This window comes from Ovis canadensis, chromosome 1 (assembly GCF_042477335.2).
Source record: "Ovis canadensis isolate MfBH-ARS-UI-01 breed Bighorn chromosome 1, ARS-UI_OviCan_v2, whole genome shotgun sequence".
Lineage (NCBI taxonomy): Eukaryota > Metazoa > Chordata > Mammalia > Artiodactyla > Bovidae > Ovis > Ovis canadensis.
Window position 1 is genome coordinate 29,382,811 of NC_091245.1, and position 7,791 is coordinate 29,390,601.

The following is a 7,791-nucleotide window of genomic DNA, read 5'->3' on the forward strand; positions in this document are numbered from 1 at the left end:
CAGGAATAACAGAATGGGAAAACACTACGGGACAGCTCCCAGTGGCACTGGGGCTAAAGAACCTGCCTGCCATGCAGGAGACTAGAGGCGGGGGTTCGATCCTTGGGTCGGGAAGGTCCCCTGGAGGAGGGCATGGCAACCCACTCCAGTATTCCTGCCTGGAGAATCCCATGGAAAGAGAACCCCGGCGGACTACAGTTCATAGGGTCGCACAGAGTTGGACATGATTGAAGTGACAGCATGCACGTAGCAGGCACAATACAGTCATGGATTGCATGGCCAAGACTATTAAGTGGTCACCTTGTTGCTGCTGCTGCTGCCGCTAAGTCACTTCAGCCGTGCCCGACTCTGTGCGACCCCATAGACGGCAGCCAACCTTGTTATTGATCCACAAACCTGGCTCAAACAGCACCATGTACCAGGCCCTGTGCTAGGATCTGGGCTGTGGCAATGCCCTCAGGGGTTCCATGTCCAACAGGAAGTAGGATCTTTCAGTTTACTCTAGGAGACTATTTGGTTCAGCCAGGCCCCAGGCTCATTCCCTAAGCTCTTTCTCTGTGCAGAGCCTGTGCCAAGCCCGGGGCATCTGAGGTAAACATGGCCCATGCCTGCCTCCCAGTGAGGAGCCCGGGCTCTGCCGTGGCAGACATGGTCTGAATCCCGGCTCTACCCCTCACTGCTGGGCTGTGGGGCCCCCCTGAAGCTGGGCCTCCTGGACCACGAAGGAGAGCTTATAGTGCCTGCAGTGAGAGGATGAGATGAGATGATCGTCAGTGCCTGGCTCAGCACACAGGAGCGAGGAGGGTTTTGCTGCCCTCTGAGGAGCTCAGACGTCCATCTGCCAGACCACGTGTTGCCTCAGAACCATCCTTTTGTCAGGAGGTCCCCAGGGGGCCCTCCGCTGCCAGCACGGGAGGGAGGCCGCCTGGAAGGTATTCAGCCAAGAGCATTAGGAATGCTCAGGCCTGAGGGACTGGCTTATGTGTGGGGCCTGATTGGCACGAAGAGAACGGTGCTATGTCCTAGACAGTCCGAGGGGAATGGAGCTGCCACCCTGCCGAGGTCACTGGGGAGTGCTATACCTCCCATGGGACTGTCCCCCTGGGTACCCGGGGCCTTGCAGCACCTCTCTGGGAAGATTCCCACGGCGGAACCCTGAGGACCCACCTCAAACTTCCAGGGGGTGTCTTGGCGTGGAGAGGACGCCCCTTCCTGCCACCGGCTCTGCAGCCCCTTGGAGCCAGTGGGCGTGGAGCTGTCCCTGAGGGTCGCTGTGAGTATGTCCAGTGGGGGGCTCTGCCGTGCTGCTTCTATCACCGCACAGTCCACCTCTGGGTGCATCTGTGTCGCCATCTGCTCAGACTGTTTCCTCGGGCTCACGAACTCACCTAGTGTCTGGGCACTGGGCACCATGTGTGTTGGTCTCTCTCCGGGTGACTGTCCACTGCTGAGTGTGAAAATGCCCTTTGTGACGACACCCAGTGCTGCGCACTCACACCTGCTCCTTTGCGCACGTCTCTGTGTACACTTGAACTGCACACACCCGTGTAGGCACGTGTCTTTCGCTATGACTGTGGTTACCCTCCTAGACCTGCATATACCCAGCGCTCTCCCTGGATGCATACACGTTTCCGAGGGAACGCCCCTCACTGGGTGCGTACGTGTGTCTTGAGTGCAAATGTCACAGCTGTGGGTGTGTGTGACAGTCTCAGGGGACTCTTCACAGATACACACTTTGTAAGTGCACGGCTCTTTTCGTGGGTACACAGCTATCTGCTAGTGCGCAGGTCAGTGTGTTAGTATAAACCTGTCCCTCTGGGTGTGCACCCAGCTCTGAGTACATTCGCTCCCACGGATCTGGTGTGCCTGTCTATGTCTGGGGCTCCTCTCTAAGCCTGTTTTGTTTTCAAGCCTGAGTCTGCCCCTCCAGCCCGGGAACAGGGACGGAGCCCACAGGATAGCAAGAGTGCTGCCTTATGCCTCCCTTTCCCAGAGGTCTGGGCAGACAAAGGAGGCTGCGGCAGAGGGCAGAGAGGAGGTGCCCGCCCTGGGATTCCTGACTGGGCCCTGGGGAGCCACATCTTTCTCTTGACTGGGACCCTGAGGACTCAGGGGAGCTTCCCAGGAGTCTGGGGACCCGGGGGGCAGGGGTCGGGAGGTAAGGACATTCGGGGCACACCCACTCCTTTGCTCCTGATGTCACACCCCAGACTTCCTCTGCTGGGTCTGACTGAAAGCCACAGGTCAGCATAGTGTGAGCGAGTGTGTAAGATGCCAGAGGGGAAGGAGAAAGGGGCCGGAATGCAGAGAACTCAGGAGGAAGGCGGAAAGCTGAAAGCAGGGAGGCACGAGGAGGCAGGCCCCTGCAGAGCTGGGGCTGGTGGGGAGCTGGAGTGGGGTCCCGGGATAGCAGAAGGGGACCCCTGGGGACTTGCTGGCTTCCCACACCCCTGGGAGCCACACACCAGCCCAAGGCTGGGACTTGGCCAAGAGGAGGAAGACACAGCCCCGCCTCCTCTCCTTGTGACTCTGCTTTCTCTCACAGTCTTGCTGACCTGGCCTCATTCCCAAAGGCTGAGTGCAAGGGCCACAGCCCAGGAATGACATCACAGAAGACCAGATACACCAAGGATGAGGTTTCTGGGGAGACCGTGGACAAGGGTGTGACCTTCTCAGCTTCCAAATCCGTAGCTTCTGGGAGGAAAGTGGGTAGGGGGCCTAGATTGCCGCCTTTTGTGGGGCCCACCCAGCTCTGGGCTCTTCCTGCCTGGGAGGGATACTGACCCACATTGTAGACAGGAAGCCAGGGCCCAGCCCGGATGGGGTCTGCCTGGAGCTGGGACTGTGCAGTGTGGGCACCCCCAATCCTGGGACACCCAGAGGTCTAGGGGACCAGGCAGAGAGTGCCCCCCACTCTGGGGGCTGCTCGCCCTCAGTGGTGCTGGGTCACTGCTGTTATGCTTGGTTTGGTGGAAAGAGTGACAGGTTTGGGTTTGAAACTCCCTGGATTTGGACCCATGTTTCCCATCTGACAGCCTGTGTAACTTTGGGCAAGTCACTCACTTCCCCACCCCCGACCACCGAGCCTCAGTTTCCACATGTGCCAAGGGGGTTCTAATCCTGCCCGACCTCCCTGGGCTGCTGTGAAGACCACACGTAAGATGCAAGAGGGCTTTGTAAACTGTGAAGGGCTGTGCACAGCAAGGGCAGCATGTTTCCGGGTGGATGAATGATAACTGGAGCCACCAGGCCTTGAGCTGGGCACTGGGTTGAGCACTTTACATGGGTCTATTCTATTCTATTCATGTAAATTCATGCATTTGAACAAAGTTAAAAATCTTTATAACAACCTCACAAAGTATGAAGACTAAATGGCAACCCACTCCAGTAGTCTTGCCTGGAGAATCCCATGGGCGGAGGAGCCTGGTGGGCTACAGTCCATGGGTTGCAAAGAGTCGGACACGACTGAGCGACTTCACTTTCACTTTCAATCAGGGCTCAGAGAGAATTGCTTGTATTTGTTCACTCATTCAACAATCGCTTATTGAGCACCTACTAGGTGCTAGGCCAAGGCACCCTAGTTTATGCACTTCATCCCACTAAATTCTCACAGTTCAGTGAGGAGGTATTAGTGTCCCCATTTCCAAACACCCCTTAGCAGGGCAGTATTGCTGTTTACTGTCTGTCTTGCCACCAGCACACGATCACCGGGAGTGGCAGAGATCTGTGTTTTTCAGCCCATTGCAGATTAAGTGCTCGGTAAACATCAGCTGAAGGGCTTCCATGTGGCTCAGTCAGTAAAGAATCTGCTTGTAATGCAGGAAATGCGGGTTTGATCCCTGGGTCGGGAAGAGCCCCTATAGAAGAACATGGCAACCCACTCCAGTATTCTTGCCTGGGAAATCCCATGGACAGAGGAGCCTGGTGGGCTACAGCCCATAAAGTCACAAAGCCTCGGACACGACTGTAGTGACTGAGCACGTGTGCACATAAACGTGAGCTGAGACAAGAAAAGCAAGCCCTGCTAGCTCACACATGGAGAAACTGAAGTTCAGAGAAGAAATTGCCCAAGATGACTCAGCCAAGAAATGGTGGTGCTGAGACTTCAGCTTACATCTGATTAGTTCAAAAGGCCGTTCTTACCGTGACACTGATTCTACCCACAAGGAAGGGCACTTGTAGGGAGGAAGAAGAGGTCTGAGCTCAATGCACACTGGGGACAGAGGGCTGTAGATGCCTGGAATGGCAGAGCTGGGGGCCAAAGTTACTCTTGCCTTCTTCACTGGGAACCCTGGTCCCTCCTGCCTCCCACTGCCCAGCTGTGTTTCAGGTCCCTGGCCATCCTGGTCAGGGGAGCAGCCCTCCCTCATCAGGTCCTCCATCAAGAAAGGCGGCCAGCCAAGCTTCAGAGAGTCCAGCGCAGGAGCTGCCAGGCTCAGCTTCCAAGGCCTCCTGGCTGTTCGCAGGCTAACTCAGGAGTTCAAGGTGAGAGGGAATGGCTCCAACTGGAGGAAGGGGTGGGAGCAGGGCCTTGGGCCATCAGAGCTGGGGAGGGGACTTCAAAGAGCAAGTTCAATCCCCTCATACCCATTTTCTGGCTGTGGAAACTGAGGCCTGAAAGACAGAAAGACAAGATAGAGCCCAGCACTTGCTGAGTGTCCACTCTGTACCAGGCAGTGTGCCAAGCTCTTTCACATTTGTTATAATGGCATCTGCTCCCAACTCCCTACCCTAGAGATTGTGGACACCCCCAAAGTCAGTGTCCTCAAGGACCCACCCTGCACACAGGTGGGTGTCCAGGAATGTTTGCTGAACACATGAATGAAGGAGTTAATTAGTGATGTAGGAAGCATTTCGGAGAAGGCAATGGCATCCCACTCCAGTACTCTTGCCTGGAAAATCCCATGGACAGAGGAGCCTGGAAGCCTGCAGTCCATGGAGTCGCTGAGGATCGGACACAACTGAGTGACTTCACTTTCACTTTCATGCATTGGAGAAGGAAATGGCAACCCACTCCAGTGTTCTTGCCTGGAGAATCCCAGGGACGGGGGAGCCTGGTGGGCTGTCATCTCTGGGGTCGCACAGAGTCAGACACGACTGAAGCGACGCAGCAGCAGCAGCAGCAGCAGCAGCAGCAGGAAGCATTTTGCCATTGAGGAAACTGAGGGTCAGAAAGGAGGGAATTGACAACAGCCTCAAATGCAGCTGAAAAATGATCTCTGGATGCCAGGGACCTTGTAGAGCCCATAGGGTGCAGGTGGGGCAGGTACCAGACGGCAGCAAACTGGGGAGTGATGGGAGACGAGGAAGGTTAAGGAGAGGCTGAAAACGTGAGTCAGAGAGACAGAGACCGAGAGAGCGAGGGAGAGAGTATTCTCTGGACTAACGGGGAGGCAAGGCAGGCTGCTGCTTTACTAACGTGGGTGTGGTGGAAGGGTGCAGGGGACTTGGATAGGCTTCAGGTCTGGTTGGGTGGAGCCAGTAGGGACGTTCTGGAGATTTTTCTGGAACCACTGAGCAGGTCTCTTAGTAGAGACCCCCTCCTGCTCTCAGAGGAGAAAAGAAAGGAACACTCAGAGACCTGACTGTGGGCCAAGCCCAGTGCTGGGTGCTGGGGCAATTCCTTTACTCCTCAAAGCAGCCCCGGGAGGAAATGAGATCCCATCTTCATTTTACAGAAGAGCAGTGGCTAGCCCAAGGTCGTGTGGCACCCACCAGCTCATCCAACAAATGCCGCTTCAACACTGCCTGTCTAGATGCTGTGCTGGTGGGGTGGTGGGGTGGTGGGGGCCGGCACACTACAGAGGCTGCCCTCAGGCCACATCACTTCCTCTGCCAGCTGTTCTACCCGGAGAGCATCCATTCCTTTGCCTATAAAACAGGAAAGCTCCAGCTGTCAAGATTGTGAGAATTAAGTGAGAGTCTAGTGGACACTGTTGATTGCCACTTCTGTCACCCCAGCCCAGCTGGAGGGACACACACTGGGCTTCCTGCATCTCCCTGCCTGAGGGCTGCCAGGCTGAGCCCACTCCCGGGAGGCCACAAGTGCTAGGAGCTGGTGCCCTAGGAACAAGCCTCAGCCCTTAGAGAGACACTAGGTGCTGGCAGATAAGCTCCCCAGTTCCCTCTCCCCCGGAGTGGATAGTGCTGAGTGCCTTCTGCAGTTGCTGGTGGGACCCCCAAGGATGGGCCCCAGCTGTGCAGGAGGAAGCCTGCCCGTTAACACGTGTGCTGGCTCTCCTCGCCCTCCCTCGCCATGCTCCCCTAAGTGCCCTCCCATTAAACTTCTTGCACCCGCATCCTCATTCAGAGCCTGCTTTGGGGCAAACGCAGCCCGAAACAGTGACTAAAACTCGGCGCTCAGGAGACCTTCAGCAAGCGTTGCTTCCCTCCAGGCTCATTCTCACTTTTCCAGAATCGGACGTCTTCGAGAACACAGTCATGGCTCCAGTCGGACTGCCACTGGCCTGTCAGCATCATCCAGGAGCAGGTGTGGGCCAGGGCCTTGGGGTCGCAGGGAGCTGGAGGGGAGTTGGGGCCCTGGGCGTTAGGGCACCTATCACAGGCTGAGCCCCTTGGAAGCTCAGGACTATAGAGTTGTACTTTATGTTCCTGGGTCCTTATGTTCCATGGTCTGTCCATCCCTCTGCTCCGACTCAGGGTCTGTGCTCAACATGTTAGGCTTTGAGCCCCAACTCTATATGTTCCCTGTTGCAAACACTCCCGACCATCACCCCCCTCCTCCCCTCCCTCCAGGTGCCCCTGGGGGCAGCCAGGTTGCAGGTGACATTCCCCTGGGTCTGGCGCGGGAGCTGATGCAGGCTCACCTGCCCTGCAAGCTGGCTGGTGTGGCCTACCATCCGGCCCTGTGTGCCCACCTGGCCGCCATGCTGAGTGCCGAGATCCGGGACCTGGTCAGGGCTGTCACCCTACCCCACTACAGGCTGGTGTGCTCCATCGGCATTGGGGGCAAGGGGCAGGTCAGCGTGGTGGTCTCCAGCAGGTGCCTGCAGGACCCACATGCAGACAGCTTTGCCACCCCTCTATGTGAACCCCATGCTCTTCTGCATGGCGCTGGTACACACAATCTATTTGGAGTGAGTCAAGCCAGGGTTCGATTCCTAGGTTGGGAAGATCCTCTGGAGAAGGGAATGGCAATCCACTTCAGTATTCTTGCCTGGAGAATCCCATGGACAGAGGAGCCTGGTGGGTTACAGTTCGTGGGGTTGCAGAGTCAGACACGACTGAGTGACTAACACACACACACACACTGCGTGAACCCCACGCTCTTCTGGGTGGCGCTGGTACACGCCATCTATTTGGAGTGAGTCAAACAGATGAGGGGTCCAGGACTTGTGAAGGGCTCTGGACTCAAGCCTCACAGGGAAGACTCAGCCCCCAGCCCATCGGTCAGTGACCTGGGAAAGCAGACCCACCCACGCGAGGCAGGCTGCTTCCACAGCTCTTGGCTAAAAGAAAATGAGCACCGTGCCTCTACATGGCCCCTCCTCAGGCCACCCAGACCACACACACTGCTGATTCCTTTGCCTCTGGCTGGAATTATGTTAGCCATGTGCGGCTCCCGGAGGGCTGTACAGATCAGAAGCTCTGAGGGGCAGCTATCTATGTCTTTGATTAATAAAAAATGGGAAATAGATTAATAATGACTTAATACATGCAATTTGGGATCAAAATCTTCCAAAGCATGGGGAAAATAATAAAAAGGGGAGTTCCTAAAACTGAAAAGTTTGAGAATAAGTGCTGTTGTCCAGAGGCCAGCATGAGCCAGGT